At 46.3% G+C, this 22,986-nt stretch overlaps 1 protein-coding gene across 3 annotated transcripts in view; it reads right to left on the bottom strand.

Moving 5' to 3' along the window:
* LOC135906061 (QRFP-like peptide receptor) overlaps positions 1 to 22,986 on the bottom strand; it is a 748,894-nt gene that overhangs the window by 510,108 nt on the left and 215,800 nt on the right. The window lies entirely within an intron of this gene.

The following is a 22,986-nucleotide window of genomic DNA, read 5'->3' as shown; positions in this document are numbered from 1 at the left end:
GTTTTGCTGAAGTTGATGGTTATCTGCCACTGTTTGCACCAGCTGCAATACCTTTCGAAACAAGGGTTAAGAGCGACGTGATCAGATGGACAATTGATGACACCGTATATCACACAATCATTGGAATATAAGCGCATTTTTGAGGAAATAGTAGAAGGTCAATCATTTATATAAAGTAAGAACAGGAGAGGGCCGAGCACGGAGCCTTGTGGTACCCCTGAGGATACACGTACTGTCGGGGACTTACTAGAGTTAAAAAAGTACATATTGTGACGGTTGCGAGAGAAAGCTTGATAACCAGTTTACAATATTGGAGTTATTAAAAAAAACTTTGAAGTTTATGCAAGAATATAGTGTGAACTACTGTTGCAAAAGCTTTTGAAACATCGATAAATAAAGCGTCAATTTGATCAGCGACATCGAGAGACTGGCTTATGTCGTGGGCGAATTCTGCCAGCTGTGAGAATGTGCTGAGGCCTTTTCTAAAACCATGCTGAGAAGCAGATAGGATGTTGTCAGACTCAAGAAACCAAGCTGTATGCTTATAGACGATATGATCCAGTAACTTGCCACATTAGGGCACTAATAAAATTGGTCTGTAATTTTTTTAAAGTGTTCTTATCACCAGATTTGTATAGTGGGATAATCTTAGCAACCTTCCATGAATTTGGGACTACACAAGTGGACAGGGATTGTTTTAAAGATAATCGTAAGGAACTTGCAAGTCCATAAGGAGTAACACAAAAGAAAATAGTTTGGAATGTCACCAGGGCCTGGTGCTCTTTTGTGAATCAAGATTTAGAATAAGATTTAAAAAACCTTCCTCGCTCACTTCGAAGTCATCTATGGAAGTATCTGTAACGCGATCAAAAGGGGCAACCTCAAGATTATCTGTAGCAAAAATTGATTTGAAATCACTGTTAAACATTTTTTGAGATTTCATGCGGATCACTAAAATTTTGGCCATTAAACGTAAGCGAATTGGACGAGAGACCTGGAGGTAAAATGGAAGACCAAAACTTACGCGGGTTAGTTTCAAGTAAATTCGGCAAAGTGTGTCTGTAGTAAAAATACCGGGCAGCCACTGTTTTAACTCGAACTTCCGCTTTAAGCGAGTGAAATATTCGCAAAGTATGAGGATCACCATTTCCCTTCGCACGTCGAAATCAGGCGACACGGCGAGATAGATGCAGAATTTCGCGAGTTATCCAAGACAATTTTGTGTTTGCCTTTTTTGTTTTACGAGGTACGAAGCCCTCAATACAGGTCTTAACAGTATCCTCAAAAACGCAACTGAGCCATTAACACCAGACGCAACGTTAAGTTCTTTAAAAGTAGAAAATGAATGAGCTAAGTAGTCAGCGATGGAAGCATCGTCAGCCTTGGCAAAATCATGAAATGTGGAGTAAATAAAGCTTCTTTTAGGAACGTTTATATGAACAGAAATGTATAGTGCTTCATGAGCCGGTATATCCTCGATCATTGAACACGTGTAGCCAGTTTCAGACAAGTGCTCACCGAGGGAAACCAAATCTAACAATGGCGTGCCTCTAGTACAGCTATCGACGATTTGCTTGTGATCGCAAGATAAGGATAAATTTACTAATTCCCTACATATGCAAGGTTTGCGACCAGAAACTGTGAGGGATGACCACCCAATTCGTGGCATGTTGAAATCACCAAGTATTATTAATTTGTAGGGAAACAGACCCTGTTCGTGAACTAAAGTGCTTAAAATGTGCAATTGACTAAGGGCGACCAAGAGGACGGTAAATAGCGGCAACGTATTTATTTATTTATTTATTTATTTTATTATTACCTCAAAGGCCCCGGTGTGGGGTATTACATGAGGAAATGTGCACTCAATGGCAGCCTTGAAATGATGTGGATTGGAGTGGTGCACGGCGCCGGCGGAAAGGTGACTCCAGTCCAGGGCAGTCTTCACAAAGAAAGAATGTAGGTGCGCAGTGGTCCGGGCAGGCGGGGGGTACACAGATTTTTCGTGACGTAGTCGGCAAAATTGACGGTGTGCTGGAATGATGGCTGAAGTACTAGGAGCAGAATGATAAAATTTGTGATAAAGACAGTGTGTGGCGCTGAAGAGACTATAGAACCTGTGCTCGTGGCGTGCCCTGAGTACGCGCGCGAAAGACTGACAATGGCATATACATTGAGACATTTACAAAATGGACCACTGTCGGAGGACCTCTTGCTAGGCGCATAGCCACAGAGTTGGCAGACGACAGAGACAATGCGTGCACTTTCAGGTTTCCTAGGTGACACGGGCCTGGACTCACGCCTGTGATACCAGTTGTGTAATGTGTCCTTCACTTCGTTCCTCCCATTATGATCCCCCATTGTGACCCTTTTTCTTCCCCTCTTCCCCTTCCCTTACGTAGAGTAGCAGGCCAGATTCTCCATTATCCGGCCGACCTCTCTACATTTTCCAATCATTAAAATACCTCTCGTGATAAAGACAGTCTGAAAACATGAAGCCTTACATCTAGATTGGAAATCCCTGCTTTTAATTTTAGCTGAGAGACACTAGTATGGTATTTAAAATACCTTACAGGCCCGAGGAATGGGTATTGGGTAAGGGAGGCTTCAATAGTTTTGCATAGTATAAAGAGCATACAATACAGAACATAAAGCGCTTTGTTAATAATTATACAACGAAGAGTCAAGTTTACACGAACTCTAAAGTTCCCAGATAAAAAAAAACGCATATAAGAAGCAACACAGACAAGAAGCTTCTTTTTAAAAGTAAGAAATGAAATTTTGTGTCATGACGGAATGTTTCTTTATTAGCTTCAGCTACCAGGAGATCGGGAAGGTCGTACCACAAGCGGATGACACGTGGAAGTGCAGATGAGTTAAAAGCGTCTGTTTTACCATAGACGCGCGTGAAAGAAAGATGATTATGCAATCTTCGTGAGGTGTATGGAGAAAATTGTAGGGCTATGCCCTTGGCCCGTGAACGTACTTGTGAAACAGCAATAAAAATGCTACATCACGACGAGTGTTCAAAGAAGGAATTGATAAATAGTTTTTATTTGCGTTATACTTTCGCTCCAGTTGTAATTTTGGGAGATGAATCGAGCGGCTCTATACTGAACTGATTCTAGCATAGTGGTTAAATAAATGTAATGAGGAGACCATATTGAAGAAGCAAATCCAAGTTTAGTGCGAACAAATGTAAGATAGGCTAATGTGCGGACATTTGTCGGTGCCTTACAGAGGTTCCGGTGTAAATATCTCAAGGATCGGGAGGCCTTTCCGCAGATGTTGTTGATATGTGTAGTCCAGGAAAGGTTTGGTGTCAGGGTTACGCCTAGGTATTTGTAAGAAGTAACTACAGACACAGGAGTGGTATTAATATAGCATGAAAAGTTGAAAAGGAAATGTTTGCGAGTGAAAGACATTACATTTATCTGGATTAAGGGACATTAGCCAGGTGCTACACCAACTGCTTATAAGGTCAAGATCGTTTTGAATTTTTACGTGGTCATCAGTACTAGCTATTTCTCGTTAACTGATACAATCGTCAGCAAAAATCCGTACATGAGAAGATATGTTATTAGGTAAGTCGTTAATATATATCAGGAAAAGTAGTGGACCGAGGACACTGCCCTGTGGTAAACCAAAGGAAACGTAAGAGAGCGGGGAGGAAAAATTGTTAACCACGGTGAACTGCTGCCGGCTGGTAAAAAAGTTTCGTATCCAAGATAGCGTTAGTGAATCTAAGGACAAGGAAGACAGTTTAGAAATTAGTCGGCAGTGAGCTATGCGATCAAAGGCTTTTGAAAATTCTAAAAACATGCAGTTAGTTTGCAGGTTTTTGTCCAGATTAAAAATAATTCAGTCGTGAACTGAAATAGCTGCGTGTCGCACGATAAACCCTTCCTAAATCCATGTTGCTTCGCGAAGAAAAAAGTTATTCACTAAATGAGTGCAAATATGAGAGGTCATTATATGCTCTAGCATCTTACAGCAGGTGGAAGTAAGTGAAATGGATCTGTAGTTTAGCGGTGAATTTTTATTGCCATATTTAAAGATGAGAATGACATTCGCGATTTTCCAGTCTTGGGGAAGCATTCCTGTCGATAGCGATTGCCGGAATATATCAGATAATATTTTACTCGATACTGATATCCTGTTTTTTAGTATCTTTGAGTTTATGTCGTCAACGCCTGCTGATGTGGACACTTTCAGGTTATTTATAACAGAAGCGATGCCGTCGACAGTAATGTCGATGGGCTGTAAGAAAGGGTAGTCAAGATAAGCTACCTCAGGCACGTTTGAATCGCCTTCTATGGTGTCATTGTCTATGGTGTCTTCTTCTCATTTCACAAGTACACGAGACGACGACGAAGTGTCTCTTGGTGGAGTTTTGTTTTTCTACCTCTGGTAATTCTGTGTAATCTCCAGTGTATCTAACTGTCGTCACGCCTAGTTCGGTGGCGATGGACGTGTACCGTCCAGGGCGTCTGCCGGAACCGGTGGCGTCAGCGACAGCCGCCTCCAGGAAACGGATCGGGCCACAGACTAACTGCGACAACGAAGGCACCCATGTCTACTCGCTCAGCAGCGAGAACCCTTCTGTTGACGACGACTTCCAACTTGTGCGGAGCCGCAAGGCGAAGAGTAGGAACACCAGGACCTCTTCGTCCTCCAGTACACAAACTGTTGAGCGCACGCGGAGCCCCGACGCCAACACCATCTTGTATATGCCTGTGATACCCAACGGTAACATGAAGCGGCTTAAAGGCAATCTGTCTCGATTCAGCTGGAGACTGTGGTGCCCAACGAAATCAAGGACATTAGAGCGAACACCCGCAAATATGTACTGGCGGTTGATGTTCTGCATGCGGGTGCTCTTAGCGCCCTAAGCAAGGTAACAGATCTTGATGGCATGCAAGTGCGCTATCACGTCCCGCTGGGATTTGATGTCATCACCGGTGTCATATGACGTAGACTTGGCCATCCTCAGCAATGACTTGCCGATTTTGGTTAAACTAGCGAGTGATCATGACGTAATTGTTGATGTCTTGCGCATGGGCGACTCCTGTTGCGTGAAGATTATGTTCAAGAGCAACTGCTGCCGTCGCCCATTAAGGCAGGCCACTTTTGTCGTCCTGCCTGGCCTTTCATTGCTAAGCCTCTGCAGTACCTCAATTGCGTGAAACTAGGACACGTGAGCAGCGTCTGTGAGAACGAAACACTGTGCACCCGCTACGCTGAGCCACACGTCGCGGATAAATGTGCGGCCACTGTCATGAAATGTACAAACTGCCACGGATCTCACGAGGCTTCATCAAAAGGCTGCCCAAACATTAAGAAAGAAATTGCTATCTTAAAAGAAATGGCAAGAGACAATTCCTCTCATCGAGAAGCAGCCGCAAAAATCAGGAAGCACGCTCCCGTCGCCGACGTTCTTTAAAGAAAGCTGCGTTTGTGACGGGTTTGCCACGTCCACTGTCACCTCCTCCAATGCCACCCAGGCCCCGCACATCAGAAAGGCCTACAAAGGACAAGGGCCCTGAGAAGAATACTGACACCGAAGCCTGGCCTGCTTTGCCAAAGCGACAACCGCCTGCAGATTCACAGCACGCCGACGGAAGTAATCTACCCCGAGCATATCCTACCGGTGAATTGACTGAACAGGATTGGCAAGTCGTTGTTATGGTGCGATCACTAATGAATAATAATGGCATGCTACTGAACAAGCTGCAGACACCAACAGCTCAAAGCGCATTGCAAATACTGGACGCACCGAATCCATTACTTGCAAGTCTAATATAAGCAACATGGCTCACCCAAACCTTTCTTTTTCGTGCTGAAGGTAGCAGTGCGACAATTTTTCAATGGAATGCCAGAGGCTTGAAGTCCCGCATCCCGGATTGGCGCCAATTTGTCTTGAAGAACCGGTCTCCTATACTTGTTATTTGCGAACCGAACGTATCAACTCCTTACAGATTATCTGGTTACGAAGTTTTTGCTTCTTCCACATGCGAGGAATGAAGCAACGTTCTCACATCCACATGGACTTGACCTAAGTTTCGCGTATGTCTTTCACTCTTATTGGTTGTTACATCTCCCCATCAAGGCAGTTTGACTGTGAAGGACTGAAATATATATTACAGGAAACTGACGGCCCCTGGGTCATCACATGCGCGTCACTTGCTTTGGGGAAGCACCTAAATCAACTCAAGGGGAAGGAATGCGTTACTTGCCTCTGATTGTGACCTCTGCATCTTGAGCGATGATAGCCTGACGTATCTGAGCGGTCCGGTGTATAGCAGCTGCCTGTACTTAGCCGTAGTGTCACGGAGCTTCACGTCACATGTTAAATCGTTTTGCGACATCCAGACGCACGGGAGTGATCACATTCTCACCTACCTAAAGATTAATGGACTCGCTCGGTCTTTCTTTCATAGTGTCTCGAATAGCTCTGACTGGACTATGTTCACGTAACTTATGGAAGAAGCGTGTCGGGGAGATTTCACCGGCAACGTCGAAGACACCATCGCAGAAGCAATGAAAGCTGCCAAGTGTTTATTATCAATGTCGTCAAACCGTATGGATTTAGATATTGAACTTGAGAGACTTCGTGTGATCGACGGCGTGCAGAGCGACGATAGAGACGTACTAATAAATTTAAGATCTCAGAGACGCACGACGCATTCAGAAGAACATTAAGCGTCGTATATACAATGTAGAGAGAAACAGAGAGCGATGGCAGAGATTCTCTGAGCCGCAGGACCCTCGGAAGCCGCTTTCACAAATCTGGAGGACAGTCCGCTGTCTTCGTTCATCCCCGCAACAAGGACACCAATTGGCAGCTTTGGCCCTCCATCTTGGCCAAACTGAGCTTGGTGTGGCGGAGAAATTCTGTACGAGAGTCACTGGCGAGCCTGTCAACACCAACATTGATGTGAGTGACCTCCCTGTGGCTCGGTTACCAGAAATGGACGTGTCCTTCACCATGGAAGAACTGAAAGCTGCCCTGGCTATTTCGAGACGATCATCCTCTCCAGGCCCTGACAGTGTCACCTATGCTGCCCTGGGACACCTTATACAATAGGCAAGAAGAGCCCTTCTAAGCAGTTTCAACAACTCATGGTATAAAGGTACAGTTCCCCGGCAATGGAAGTCTGCTGGTACCTATGCTAAAGCCGGGAAAACCTCCGTTGGATTTGGCGGCATATCGTCCTATCACTCTGGCCATCTGCATCGGAAAGGTGATGGAAAGGATGGCCCTTGCACGCCTAGAATGGTACCTCGAGGGTTACAATATCTACCCAGCTTCCATGGCGTGCTTTCGTCGGAGTCGTTCCTCAATTGATAGCGTCATTGACCTGACAACGTTTGTGCAACAAGAGAAAAACCGTAAGCGCATATCAGTTACGCTCTCTCTCGACATGAAAGGCGCATATGACAACGTTGCACATGATGCCGTCATCAACTCCCTGGGTACTATTGGAATTTGCGGCCGCTTGCTTCGCTGGTTATCCGACTATATAAATCGCCGGTCGTTTTTTGGACAAACAGAAGATGGCCCCACAGCTGAATATTACACTTACTGCGGCGTGCCTCAAGGAGGAGCATTGAGTCCCACGTTGTTCAATGTGACACTCATTGGACTAGCTGAAGGTTTACCTAAAACAATCTACCTTTCGATATACGCAGATGACATCTGCCTTTGGACGTCTGCGGTAACTCGCCTTCAGGTTCGCGCGTGATTACAGCGGACCACAACTTTGACATCAGCATACCTTCGAACACAAGGCTTGATTGTATTGACCCACAAATGTGCATTGATTGCATTCACAAGTAAACCTGTGACACCATACCCAGTCTCCATTAATGGACATACTATCACCTGTCGAAAGACCCATCGATTCTTCGGTGTATTAATCGATCGAAATCTTTCCTGGAGCACTCATTGCACGTACCTGAAGAAATAAACTGTTGTCGATTGCTCAGGTACTGAGATTCATGTGCGGGAAAGCATGGGGCACATTTGTACGCTCCATGTATCAGTTGTACAGAGCTCTATTCCTAGGCTATTTACCCTACAGCCTTCCAGGGTTGTCCAGTACGTGCAAGTAAAATATTCGCTCATTGGAGAGCTGACAGGGCCAAGCATTGCGCACGTATTTAGGACTTGCTCGTTGTGCATCAACAGCTGCAACAATCGTGCTCGGAAAAGATCATGCCCTCCAAACATACGTTGCTGTGGATTGTCTGAGGACGTATATCCGTCAACTTTCCCGCGTCCCTGATCATCACTTGGCGTTCTTGCCATCGCAGAGACCGCGTGCAACATTTTCTGAAACAATAATCACCCATACAGATTGTGCTCCATGTTACATGTTACCCTGGCCGTGCGCGTCGATGGCACAAAAACGCACGAAAGCGATCTTGAAATACCTCAAGTCGACAGGTCTTGGGAATGTGTGTAGACTCGGTGCGAACCTTCCAATGTGCCCGAAACTGTGCTCTCTCGCTCTCCTCTCTCTCTTCATCCCCATACCCCCTTCCTCCAGTGCAGTGTAGAAAACCGGTCGTGCGTCTGGTTAACCTCCCTGCTTTTCCTGTCTTCTATTTCTCTCTCTCTCTCCCCAAGTACACTTTACACCATACAAATTCTATACCAGCGGGGTTTTTAATAACAGAAAAGTGAAGGTCACAGCGACTAAATATAGCTGCACCTTCTCCTCTACCATTGGTACGGTCAGATTTAAGGACGGTAAAATCTGGTGGTGTTATTTCGACGTCGCGTGTAACACCACTTAGCCAAGTTTTAGTTGCCCCAACAATTTAGAGAGTATGAAGAAACTAAAGAAATAAATTCGGGATACTTATTCACTAGGCTTCTTGCATTAACATTCAAAAAGTTTTGGTTAGTGCATGGGCAATGTGGCCGTCACCGAGCACTCGTAGTGATACTACACGACAAAGCATTCAATCTGCGAGATGCTCCGACAAGGGAATTAGTATCGTTATCCCAGTTGTACAGGACATTATTGATAAAAGCATGGTCAAATCTTAAACGTACAGCATGACCGTTTGAACAAGCAGAGACTGTAGCGTCCCAAATCTTTTTCCTGATAGAAGGAAGATGAGCGGAGAAGTCTTCACTTATCCGGAAATCGTACTCTGTCAACTTAGATTTGTTTTGAAAGATGTGGACTTAATCATGACAGTAGTTACCCCTGCCTCTTACCTTTCTTTTTGCCCCCAACGCCCCCAACTTTATCGAAACTTCTGCAATCCAGTGCTAAATCCCTGAATTCTATTATACGACGACGGTGGCATCACAGCGACGAGAGCGTCAGGAAGGCGACAGCATGCCGGGGAAACTACACTAACTACCCACCGAGGTTACTTACTGGCTTTAGGGTTGCGCTGCTAAGCACGAGGCAGCGCGATGGGGGCGAAATGCAAAAGCGCCCGTGTATATAGATTTAGGTGTACGTTAAAGAAACCCAGGTGGTCTAAATTAAACAGGAATTTCCACTACAGCGTGCCTTATAATCAGATCATGGTTTTGGCACGTAAAAGCCCATAATTTATTTTTTTAACACTTCACTGACTGATGTACACAACGGCGAAGATGCATTGATGCATGGAAATCTGCGCTGCGAATGACTGCTGTCTCGTGCACCTGGCTATGCTGCGTGAGAGTATTGCCTGCTATTTCTGTTGAAATATATGCGCTGACGCGACGAACCTCCGAGTCTTCGTCACGCACTCTGCAAATCCTTCGCAGGTTCATCGCGCAAAAATACCACAACGGTGGACAGGCACGAAAGAGGACGAGCGAACATCCTGTTTCATCCCTATCCGTCCTTGTGTGCTTTTCTTTACTCCCTTTTCTTTTCTTGCACTAATTTTGCTACAAGCTTGTTAAAATGTCATACCAACCATGCCAAACGTCAAGCCTCGTCAAGGGTATACAAAGCTCGTGGATTCGTCCAAGCATTGGAACTGCACGATAACGCAGTGTTTTGCGTGCCTCGCTCGTCATTGCACATTGCCAGAGTGGCGTGATGTTCCCCAGAGGCGGCGGTGGGCAGTGTTTTACAGCGAAGCTGTATTAGGCTAGCCGATTCGTCCGTCCGTCCGTCACCTGTACGGAGGAAACCTCTCCGGCGCAACCCAATGCGCATGCGCGAAAGAAACGAGAGAGAACAAGAGGCGCGCGATTGGCTGCTCCAGTGGTGGCGTCGCAGCAGAGTCATAGCTGAGCGCGCCTGCAGCAGTTTCTCTCCGGCCCCGAAATGGGTAGGCCATACGTCATATGTACTCCTGAGGAGCAGGTAGCTTTCTATTAGTAACGCCGCGAGCAGAACCGGGAACGAGCTCGTCTATTCCATACAAATGCTGCAGCCTGGGCACAACAGGCTCGTGCAGCAGAGCGCAAGCAGCAACTGCGTACCGACGATCCGGCAACCTACCAAGCCGTCGCTTACTGAACCGTCGGGATTAACCCAGTGATAAACACCGACTCCACACGCTTCAGCTTCGCTGCTTAACCATCTGTACTGAGTGCTTGGGCAGTGATTTTTTTCTAAAGATCTTGATGAGGTATAGTTGGTTCATATTTAGAACTGAAGCTGAACAGCGCGAATAAGACAAGGACATGGGGAAACAAATACAACAAACAAGCATTTTTTTTTCTTCGTATCACTCGTGAAATGTCTCGTTGGCGTTATTTTGTCGGACGTAGAAAATATAGTTGCGCCAAATGTCCGCGAATAAGCGTTCTCTCTCGGAGTTCAGAGTATGACGTTTTAGGTGACCTCTAGTGCGAGTACGCAGAAGTGAGAGATTGGAAAGACTTCGAAGAGCAGTGTAGCCGCATAGGGCCAAAGGGACAGTTTAGAAAAGCCAAAGAGATCTTTAAAAATATAACCAGTCATTATTCCATAGTTGCGTTAGCGTCAACTCAAGGCAACGAGCGAGAAAAGGTTGCAATTTATCGAACGTGCGAAGTGGAGGCGCTGATAGATATTTGCGTGATGCAACGCGCAGTGTCTTGCTCAATTTCACTTGCACAAGATACATCGCAGTGCAATAAGTCTGGTGTGGGGAATTACCGGCTTTCCTCCGCTTTGGGTAACTTCGTTTAGCCAGCTTCGTTGAACTTCGCACTTCGCGGCCCCGGGTTACGGCTGTTTCGGGCCCGACAGCGCGCATCACAACGGCTGCGAGTCATTGCTTATCTTGGAGATTGTGGTTAGGCTATGTCCTTGTAGCTCACACAACTGTGAATGAAGGATGAACCGTACAGACTAAGTACTATGCTGCACGTCAGTTGTCCGTAGCTCTGAAGCAGAAAACCAAAGAACATGTAATGAATCATTAAGCATGTACGGAGAGAGCATTATTCGTTCCCATTTTCTTGCTTCGGAGTATTTGTGCCGATCTGCTCATTAACATCCTTGCTTTTTCCTTTGTCCATTATTTCCGTGCTCGCGTGATGTCCTTCATAGTCAAATTCTGACATGGTTAGCAAATTATTATCATCATCATCAGCCTGGTTACGCCCACTGCAGGGCAAAGGCCTCACCCATACTTCTCCAATAACCATGGTCATGTACTAATTGTGGCCATGTCGTTCCTGCAAACTTCTTAATCTCATCCGCCCACCTAACTTTCTGCCGCCCCTTGCTCCTCTTCCCTTCCCTTGGAATCCAGTCCGTAACCCTTAATGACCATCGGTTGTCTTCCCTCCTCATTACATGTTCTGCCCATGCCCATTTCTTTTTCTTGATTTCAACTAAGATGTCATTAAGTCACGTTTGTTCCCTCACCCAATCTGCTCTTTTCTTATTCCTTAACGTTACACCTATCATTCTTCTCTCCATAGCTCGTTGCGTCGTCCTCAATTTGAGTAGAACCCTTTTCGTAAGCCTCCAGGTTTCTGCCCCGTAGGTGAGTACTGGTAAGACACAGCTATTATACACTTTTCTCTTCAGAGATAATGGCAACCTGCTGTTCATGATCTGAGAATGCCTGCCAAACGCACCCCAGCCCATTCTCATTCTTCTGATTACTGCCGTCTCATGATCCGGATCCGCCGTCACTACCTGCCCGAAGTAGATGTATTCCCTTACCACTTCCAGTGCCTCGCTACCTATTGTAAATTGCTGTTCTCTTCCGAGACTGTTATACATCACTTTATTTTTCTGCAGATTAATTTTTAGACCCACTCTCCTGCTTTGCCTCTCCAGGTCAGTGAGCATGCATTGCAATTGGTCCCCTGAGTTACTAAGCAAGGCAATATCATCAGCGAATCGCAAGTTACTAAAGAATTCTCCATTAACTCTTATCCCCAATTCTTCCCAATCCAGGTCTCTGAATACCTCCTGTAAACACGCTGTGAATAGCATTGGAGAGATCGTATCTCCCTGCCTGACACCTTTCTTTATTGGGATTTTGTTGCTTTCTTTATGGAGGACTACGGTGGCTGTGGAGCCGTTATAGATATCTCAGTATTTTTACATACGGCTCGTCTACACCCTGGTTCCGTAATGCCTCCATGACTGCTGAGGTTTCGACCGAATCAAACGCTTTCTCGTAATCAATGAATGCTATATATAAGGGTTGGTTATATTCCGCACATTTCTCTATCACCTGATTGATAGTGTGAATATGGTCTATTGTTGAGTAGCCTTTACGGAATCCTGCCTGGTCCTTTGCTCGACAGAAGTCTAAGGTGTTCCTGATTCTATTTGTGATTACCTTAGTAAATAGTTTGTAGGCAACAGACAGTAAGCTGATCGGTCTATAATTTTTCAAGTCTTTGGCGTCTCCTTTCTTATGGATTAGGAATATGTCAGCGTTCGTCCAAGATTCCGGTACGCTCGAGGTCATGAGGCATTGCGCATACAGTGTGGCCAGTTTCTCTAGAACAATTTGTCCACCATCCTTCAATAAATCTGCTGTTACCTGATCCTCCCCAGCTGCCTTCGCCCTTTTCATATCTCCCAAGGCTTTCTTTACTTCTTCCGGCGTTACCTGTGAGATTTCGAATCCAGCAAATGACTAGCAAATGGTTAGCAATTGACTTAACAAAAATTTTTTGCTCTATGATTAATTATGCGCGTGAATGTTGCTGCAATGGAAGTGATTACAAACTCTTTTTCTCATATACTCTGTATGTTGTTTGATATCCCAAACCAACACATGGCCTACTTAGGGGCAGATACCTTTTAAAAGACAAATACGTGGTTTTGGGTCAAAGTCTCCTCTTATGTCGCTATACGAAAAACTTGACTTAACTCGTGGCTTTAATGCTTGAACCTGCGGTTCGTTTAGAATAGCTCGCTTTTTTAGCGTTCTGCAGACTTCAAGCAATTCTCTTCATTTTGTCGTGCACTTCGATATGCTCCAATGGACTTTCTACACGCGATTCAACCATGCACACCCAAATGCAAAGAAATACGCGCATATATATGCCGACAGTCGCGCGTGGGTTAAGCGAAACAACATCGTATAAGTCTTGAGAAACGGAAGCTACCGCGATTAATAAGAAATAGCGCACCGAGTTAACCGGGAAGACGGCCTCGAAGGGGTTCGAGCAGTCTCAAAACCAAACATCCGACAGACCCAAACTCAATTTGTGGAGGAAGAAAACAAGCACCACCTCGCAAAACAGATAAACGGCTTTTCCAAGGATAGCAAAGCTTATCCACAACAGGTCTGCTTTGTAAAACATGAGGCAACTGTCTCGTGGGGCCTTTTCTCTTAATTTGATCGGAAGCTTTTTCTATTTCCTGGTTGAGCCCTATCTACCCACGGTTCGCTCGCGAGGCTCGGTGGCTGCAGCATACTCACGTTGCTGGGCAATGTATTTTCTTCCTACGAATTACGAAGACTAGAGGGTGCTTCAGTAATCTCAAATTGGGCATTCCGTTTGTTCCTTTGTGCTGAACCCGATTTGCAGTCCTATTTCCTTACTGTGATCGGAATGTCTTGGCTTTTACCTCCTAAACGACGAGTTCCGTCCTCGTTTTCTTTACGACTGGTTACAGTGAAAAGTGAGGCATCATTTAGCCATTTCCGAGCCGGGCATCACCGACACTTGAACAAAAGCCATCCACCCCAGCATATGATAGGATATGTCCACCCAGAAGCAGGGGCGTAGCCAAGGGGGCGAGGGGGGGCGGGGCTTATGGGGCTTCGCCCCCCCCCCTCCGAAATTTTTTCGGGATGTCATGCACCGCCGACCAAACAACCCCTGGCGCCGAAAGTCCTTCTGAATTTTGTCTAGAATGTCTTGTTCACTGTCGAAAAGATATTTCAGCGCGAACATGCCAAACTCGGGCTCGATTTCGTGGCAACGCGCATGCACCGGGAATAACATGACGGTGCATGCGAGCACAGTTTCAAGGGCGTTTTGATGGCGAGCGGGCTCGTCGCGGTATCTCGCGTAAGTCGCGGAATCTACGGAGGGCATTGATTTCAATTCGGAAACTTTATGGCTATAAAGTTCTCATAAACATTTCACGCAAAAGGTGCATTGACCCTTCCAAAGTCGTGCTTTACATTTTCAATTCCGAAACATGGTGGGTTTAATGCTGTTATAATCATTTAACGCCAACTTTGCATTAACTTTTCTAAACTCGTACATCGGACCATACAACGAGACAAGCCAAATTAACACATTATCAGACAAGTTGACAAAGCACGCAGCGAGGTCCGACGAGACGAAGCGTTGTGGTGGTTCATTTGTGCCGTCATCTCAAAGAAAAGGACATCAACAATTTTTTCACCTGCGCCAAAGCACCCATGTCAAGACACTAACGCCAGCAAAGGTAACTACGTTCTTATTTATTTTCCTAATTTGACATTTAGTCACAAGTACGCGTTGAGCCACTTCAATTTTCTTGTTCTCGTTAGCCGCGGGCTGCCGGAGCCAGCCCGAGCGCATGTGTTTTTCTCGTGTTGCTCCGAACCCCGCGCGGCGCACTTTGGTGCGTGTTCCTTTTTGTCTGGCCGAGTGGATTTGCGCATGGCAGAGTTAGCAGACGAGAAAAAGCAACAGTGGTCGGTCCCCGCCATCACTGCGAGGACTCGACGGATTGCAACGCGCTCGCTTGAGCGCAACCTCCCCGGAAAGTCTTGTCTCGCCGGTGTAGGATACCGAGCAGTATGCGCATGGTTCCCTGTGGACCAAGCGTCTCACGTTTTTTTCGGCATCCCTTTGGTACCCACATTTGGTGCCCAAAGTAGGCATTCGATTGTGGCCAACATGCTTTTTTTTTCATTTCGGAGCCCCCGCCTCACAAAAGAAAAAAAAAAGACATTGTTGCGGCGCAGCAAGTTGTCGCATGATGAAAGTTCGATTTTGTTACTTCTTTTGCGGAAAGTAATGGGCCACGGGACGCTACAGTTGCCGGAGGCTCTTACTATATTATTGCGATAGCAATTATATGGACACGCGCCAGGCGCATTCCTGCCGTTGCCGTCGCGTTCATGTTGCGTATAAAGTTCATGGGCGATAACATCGGGACCGCGTGCCGCATGCTGCATGTGCGAGTGAAAGCGTAGGGGGGGGGGGGGCGGTGGCATGGGTGAGCCGACGGTGGTGGCTAAGTATTGTGTGGTGCGCAAAAGAGAAAAGTCGGGACGAAGCGGGTTGCCTTCCGTCACGCGCGATACGTCAGGGGGAGTGGAGGGAGGAGGAGGGTGTTAAGAACAGTCAGCTGCAGTGCAAGTTTGCCAACCATTTACGCCAGCGGTGGCAACCTCATCTTGGAACGCCGCCGCCAACCTCTAGCCACGGCGTGACTAAGTCGACTTTGTGCCGGGAACAATACGCACGTCCTCCGCTCTCCGTGGCTTCAGCTAGGATGCGTTTGACGAAGCAGGCTTTGTGCTGAAACCGCCACCGTTACACTCTAGCCTCGTCGCCGTTGTCACGGAATGAGTTCGGCGGGCCAACTATTGTTACTGAACTCCCCAACGCGGACCTGATCTGCTACGGGTGGGGGAGTTGCCGCGGGAACGTCGTCGTAGGCTCCTTCCCACGCGCCGACCAAGACGCAAAACAATGTGCTACCCGGGCGCGCTACACGTGCCGGCTCCGAGTTGTACGAAGCCCCTCTGACGTCGGCTCCGGATCATGCACTTCTGTGTGTGCGTGCGTGCGTGTGTGTGTGTAACCCGTCCCGGGAAGAGGCGGTATGTTTACAATGACTGATGATATGTGGTTTTTAATGGCGCAAGGGCCAGTTATGGCCAAAGAGCGCCATGACAAATGGTAACTTAAAGGATTTATTCTGAATGGCGTGAACGGTGAATTTATTATGGTAGGTGTGACATGGCTCTATAAGGGCCTAAAAACTTTCGCTGTAAATGACGTAAATATATAGCTAATAAAATAACGACACTGATTAGTTATGGACGTGGACGATGGAAGTTGTGTTTTGATAAAAAACATACGAAAACGAGACAACAGTTACATTAAATCATAAAGACGGCCCTGGAATACAAGGGCTGGTAATCATGTGTGAAAATTTCCTAGCCAAATTATTTTCAGTATGTCGGTTTCAGCTAAGAAATCTAAAACTATTTGCAGTTTAAAAAGCGGTTCATCACTAAGAAAAAATGCAGGGTGAAGTGGTATATTTTCCCGATATGCAGAAGGGAAATACTTTTTCCTCTTTGTTTCTATTGCAGGGCACTGGATAAGAGCATGGATCACTGTCAAGCTATCGCCGCACCTAATACAAGTAGGAGAATCCCCGCCAGTCAAGAGGTAGGAGTGAGTACTGTAAGTGTGTCTTATTTTTAATCGGCAAAGAAGTACTTCTTTGTACCGTGCTGTTTTCTCACTTATCCAATTCCGCAGTTTTGGTTTTATGATGTGTAACTTATTCAATGCTTCTGTATCCCACTCTGCTTGCCAATGATTCCTCAATTTGCGGCACAGAAAGGGCTTTAGGTCTGTGGCAGGAATGGGGATATTTCCATCTGTGTCACTAAAACTCACTGACGTAGCGTTTTCGTCAGCAGCTAAGTTGTCATTTACACCTTTATGGCCAGGTACCCAACATAGTATAATCGCTTGGTTGCACATATATGCTGAGCACAATAAGCTATACAGCTCGTTCAAAACGGGATTCTTATGCTTTCGTAAGCTAATCAGGGCTCTCACAACAATTAATGAGTCTGTAAAGACAACAGCCTTAGCGACATTTCTGTGCCTTATGTGTTTAATAACCGAAAGTATACCGTATGCTTCTGCCGTAAAGATACTGGTATGTGGGTTTAGCGGCCCAGATGTCGAAAATGAGGGACCGAGAGCTGCGTAAGCAACACCAGCAGCAGACTTCGACGCATCTGTGTAATATTCGTCGCAGGAATACTTCTCTTTAGGTTCAATAAAATGTGACTGTATGTGAGCCTCAGGTGCTTGTTTCGGTAATTCTAAGAAAGAGATGTCACATTGGATAGTTTGCCATTTCCAAGGCGGTGGAAGCCGAGAGGGCGCCATTAAGACATTCTCTAAAAAAGAGACCCCTCTTGTTTCTGAGAGTGCTTCCAACCAGAGGGACAGAGGAGGCCGGACACCTGGGCGGTTACGGAACAGCCTGGCCGTGGAGGAGTCGTGAATAATTGAATGACATGGATGATCCACAGCTGATTTTATCTTCAAGGCATACGAAAGGCTTAAATATGTCCTTTGGTAGTATAGGGACCATTCATTAGATTCGACGTAAAGGCTTTGCACAGGGCTAGTCTTAAAGGCACCTGTAGCAAGGCGGATGCCTAAGTGGTGGACAGGATCTAGCATTTTTAGAGTACTCTGGTCCTGCAGAATTATAGACTATGGCGCCATAGTCAAGGCGTGTTAATATTAGACTTTTATACAGCTTTATTAGGCATCTCCTGTCGCTTCCCCAAGCTGTGCGTGACAACAGCTTCAGAAGATTCATAGTCTTGAGGCACTTTGCCTTAAGATACTTCAGGTGTGGCACAAAGGCTAGCTTACTGTCTAGAAGGATCCCTAAGAATGTGTGTTCACAGCTCACAGATAACCGTTCTCCATTGAGATTGATTACGGGTTCCGCCAGTATACTTCTCTTATTAGAGAACAGGACGCACGTACTTTTTCTAGGATTTAGCTTAAAACCATTTTGCGTCCGCCCACTTAGACAATTTATTTATGCAAAGCTGTACATGTCGCTCACAGATACTTAGATTACATTATTTAAAACCTATCTGGATATCATCTACATATACAGAATAAAACATACTACGTGGTATGGTAGTCTGGATGGAGTTCATTTTGACAATAAAAAAAGTGCAGCTCAGCACACCTCCTGGTGGAACACCAGCCTCTTGCGTAAATAGACGAGACAGAACGTTACCAACTCTAACACGGAAAGTGCGATCCGAGAGGTAACTCTGAATGACGCATAGCAAGTTGCCTCTAACTCCCATTTCAGACAGATCACGGAGGATTCCAAATCGCCAGGTTGTGTCGTATGCCTTCTCCATACCTAAAGATACGGACAGGAAAAACTGTTTGTGGACAAAGGCATCACGGATATTTCTCTCGATGCGGACAAGGTGATCTATTGTGGATCTACCCTCTCTAAAACCGCACTGTAAGGGATCGAGTATCTTGTTGCTTTCAAGAAAATGGATAAGGCGACGGTTAATCATTTTCTCAAATAATTTGCATATACAACTTGTCAGAGCTATAGGCCTATAACTGTCGGGTGAGGAAGGGTCCTTGCCCTCTTTGAGAATGGGAATTATGATTGCTTCTTTCCAGGCAAAGGGAATGTAGCCTGCGGAGAACATAGAATTGAAGAGTGACAGTAGTGTTTTTGGGGTTTCAGGGTGTAGGTGTCTGATCATCTCATACATTATTCTGTCACTTCCTGGGGCGGACTTGTTGCAACAGTTCAGTGAGGCCTGGAACTCAGCCATTCCAAATGGACGATTGTATGCTTCATTGGATGAGCTGTTCTGACCCAATTTCATCTGTTCTGCTAGTCGCTCGTATTTTAGGAATGTATCTGTGTAATGAGATGCACTAGAAATGTGCTCGAAATGTGCTCCTAGACAATCTGCCTGATCCTCCAGAGTGTCTCCTTGTGTATTTATTAAAGGTAAGGGATGAGTTTCGCGGCCTTTTATTTCGTTAACCCTGTTCCAGGCTTTTCGTTCGTCTGTATACGAGTTAATGCTGCTTATGTAGTTTTTCCAACTTTCTCGTTTAGCACGGCGGCGCGTTCTTCAACCTTGCGACTTGATCGCCTTGAAATTAATCAGATTCTCTGTGGTTGGGAAGTTACGGAGGAGGCTCCAAGCCTTGTTCTGCTTTTTCCTGCCTTCCCTACACTCCTCATTCCACCATGGAATACGTTGTTTCGAGGGCAACCAATTTGTTTGCGGAATGCATACTGATGCAGCCTCAATAATGAACGCTGTTATGTATGCTACTGCGTCGTCTAAGCTAAGTTCAGAGATATCATTCCAGGGCAGCTGTGTTAGTTCGCGAAACTTTGTCCAGTCGGCTGAGTCAACTTTCCATCGAGGAAGATGTGCATGACACTCACTTTGTTTTTTAAGGTTTAGAACGATGGGGAAGTGATCACTTCCATAAGGGTTATTAATGACGTCCCACTCCAGATATGGCACAATTGTACTAGACGCTATGCTTAGATCTATCGAAGAAAATGTTCTGTGTGTAGAGCTGTAAAATGTTGGCTTTTTCTTGTTCAGCAAGCAGGAACTTGAAGAGAACAGGAAGTTTTCTACAAGCCGTCTTCTCGCATCACAGCGAGAGTCGCCCCACAGTGGGTTATGCGCGTTTAGATCACCGACGACTATGTAAGGTTGATGCAGCTCATCAATAAAGCTTTGAAATGTTGTGCTAGAGAGTTAATAACTTGGGGGGATGTATACGGACGTGATAGTAACTAGTTTATTGAATAGTACTGCTTGGATAGCAACTGCCTCAAGAGGAGTTCGTAGTTGCAGTTGCCGACAAGCAACGCCTCTGTCTACTATTATTGCTACGCCGCCGGACGATGCAACAGCATCATCTCCGTCCTTCCGGAAAATAGCGTATTGCCTAAGAAAGTTTGTATGCGTAGATTTAAGATGTGTCACCTGAACACACAGCACATTTGGATTGTATTTGTGTAAGAGTTCTTTGATATCATCGAGGTTGTGGATCAGACCTCTCACGTTCCAGTGTAATATTTGTGTATCCATCTTGTTTGTGTTTATGTGCTGTGTGTCAAGAGATATCACTTAGGTTGGTTCAAGGGACCTTTCCAGGCCCCTTGATGCGGGGTATTTCTTTTTTGTTGACGCGCTCCAGAGCAACGCCGTGCCTTTGGCGTCTGAGACGCCGGAGAAGTTACATCCATCACCTCGTCAGAGGCGCTGGATGACGCCCGCTCAGCGGGCACGCGCGGGGGTTTTTCGGGCCTGTCTGCACGAGCAGTGGCCCTGGGACCGGCAGGCTCGGAGGTCTGCTGGCCCTTCGTGGTAGGGGGCGGAAGAGCCGTGGCTGCTCCCGCCAGGGGGGGCTGTTGGCGTAACCGCCGTCACGCTCCGTGTGACTTGCGCGGCCGCCTGAAGATGTAGCGCTGCCCCCCGGCGCGCCACACCGGTGTAGGAAGGACTGGACTGATTTTGGAATGCGAAACGCTTACGTGCCTCTGGAAATGATAGGTTCAGTTTTACTTTCAGTTCTCTGATTTGTTTCTCCTTTTTCTAAGTAGGGCATGATCGCGAATAGGCGGGGTGGTCTCCTTCACAGTTGGCACAGTGGTTTGTTGATGTACAGATGTCGGAAGCGTGTTCAGAAGAACTACACTTGGCACAAGCAGCACGTCCTCTGCACTTCTGCGACCCATGCCCAAAACGCTTACACTTGAAGCATCGACGCGGATTTGGGATATATGGTCTGACGCGAAGCATACAGTAACCGGTTTCTATTGTTTCAGGTAGGTTGCAGGTTCCGAAAGTTATGATTGTGTGTTTGGTAGGTATTTGCTTGTCATCTCGCCGCAATGTTATTCTTTGAACTTTGACTACGTTCTGGTCTTGCCATCCTTCAAGCAGTTCGCTTTCGCTCAGTTCGAGGAGGTCATCTTCTGAGACAACCCCGCGCACTGTGTTCATTGATCTGTGTGGGCCCACTGAGACGGGAATTTCCCCAAATGCTACAACTTTCGACATTTTGTCATACTGCACTTTGTTGCGGAGTTCGAGAAGAAGATCGCCACTTCCCATCTTCGTTACTTTATAGCCTGGGCCAATTGCTTCAGTGAGAGATTTCGCTACAACAAATGGTGAGATCATTCAGACGGTTTTCTTATCGTGCTGACTATGTACAACATGGTACTTTGGAAAAGATTGTTTTGGCTGCATGAAGAAAGTGAATGTTTTATCGGTGCGCCTCCTCTTCAGGGAGCGATCAGGTAGCGGAGAAAAGTTATTTGCCATATAGAGCCGGGAAATTCGGCGGCGATGGTGGCCACCCACCACCGAGCCCAACAAGGGGACGCTACAAGGTTGGAAGAATACCTGCAGACGCCAGCCATGCATCGCCGCTATAACCTAATATATATATACCCAAGGCCGGATATATTACACACGGTTAACCCTAGCCGCCAGGAAATACGGAAGTAATAAGTGAAGAGAAGACAGGAAAGATGTAAAAGTGGGAGAGAAAAACAAAGATTGGAGAGGAGGGCAGGAAAAGGCGACTGCCGATTTCCTCCAGGTGGGTCAGTCTGGAGGTGCCGTCTATGTGAAGCCGAGGCCGAAGAGGTTTGTTGCCTCCACTGGGGGGCCTTAAAGGTCCAGACACCCAGCTTCGGCTCAACCCCCAGGATCCCCTTTTCCCCAGACACGGCTAAACCGCGCACGGCTACACGCGGGACGGTCCAACCCTCGTGTGCTCGGGTACGTGGTGTCGCAACACACCAAACGCCTGCTGACGCAGACGCCCCTGCGGGGTGTTTACAATGACTGGACGAACGTTTTCCGTCCCCTTGGAATCAAGGGAGGGCTGAGTGCTTATAGACGGCTGTTGTGCGGATGCTCGATACACTTGTCTTAAGCAGTCATGTTGGACTGAGACACTCTCTCAAGCAGTCGTGTTAGACTGACGTGCTTTCTCTCGCAGTCATGCTAGACTGATGAACTGCGTGTGAATACTGTAAATAAACCCCTTTCCTCATTCTCGATGAGAAGCAGTCCTTCTTTTCATCAACGTCCTCAGCGTGGATAAGTTGGACGACGGCATGGGCCAGCTACCTTCGAATTCATGCCGGACTCCAATCTTGACAACGGGTTACGGGCGATGGGATTGAGCCCCCAATCCTGTCAGGGGGGATTCGGATTCTATAATATGGAATCTGTGATTGTCCAACATTTATTTACCTTGTTAGACGCATTATATACAGTGACTATTTCTTAGATACGTAGATTTATTGGAGACTTGTACGCATATTTAAATATTTTGTCGTGAGGTTTTGTGTATACGTGCCGTGAACTTCGTTTCTAGTGACACTTTTTTGCCCTTTATCAAGCTGCATCTTCGCATTTGTATATTCCAGTGTATCTTCGCAATTCTAATGAACGAGGGCAAGTCAAATGAAAGTGAGCCAACCCGCACCGCGCAATGATGGTTCGGTTCATTATCTGCGAGGCATGCGCGTAGCACATAGGAGAAAAGCGACACGCAAGTGTGAAGATAAATGTTTTTAATGCTCTCATACACAGGGTTGAACATGGTTGCATGGCATAAAGAACGCTCCAAAAGGTGAACAGCGTGGTTTCGTGGGGTTTTTGGCAGCTTAAGGTTTCGTGGGGTTTTTGGCAGCTGACTACATATTTCCCCAAAAATATGTAGTCACCATATGGCTGCCGTGTACGTTGAACATTTCGTGTCATTGGCCACTGTGAAGCGTTGCGCCAATGGTTAAAAGAAGG

The sequence above is a fragment of the Dermacentor albipictus genome, chromosome 1 (genome assembly GCF_038994185.2).
Source record: "Dermacentor albipictus isolate Rhodes 1998 colony chromosome 1, USDA_Dalb.pri_finalv2, whole genome shotgun sequence".
Classification (NCBI taxonomy): Eukaryota; Metazoa; Arthropoda; class Arachnida; order Ixodida; family Ixodidae; genus Dermacentor; species Dermacentor albipictus.
The sequence above is the reverse complement of the archived record's forward strand: the minus strand, read 5'-3'. Positions and strand labels throughout refer to the sequence as shown.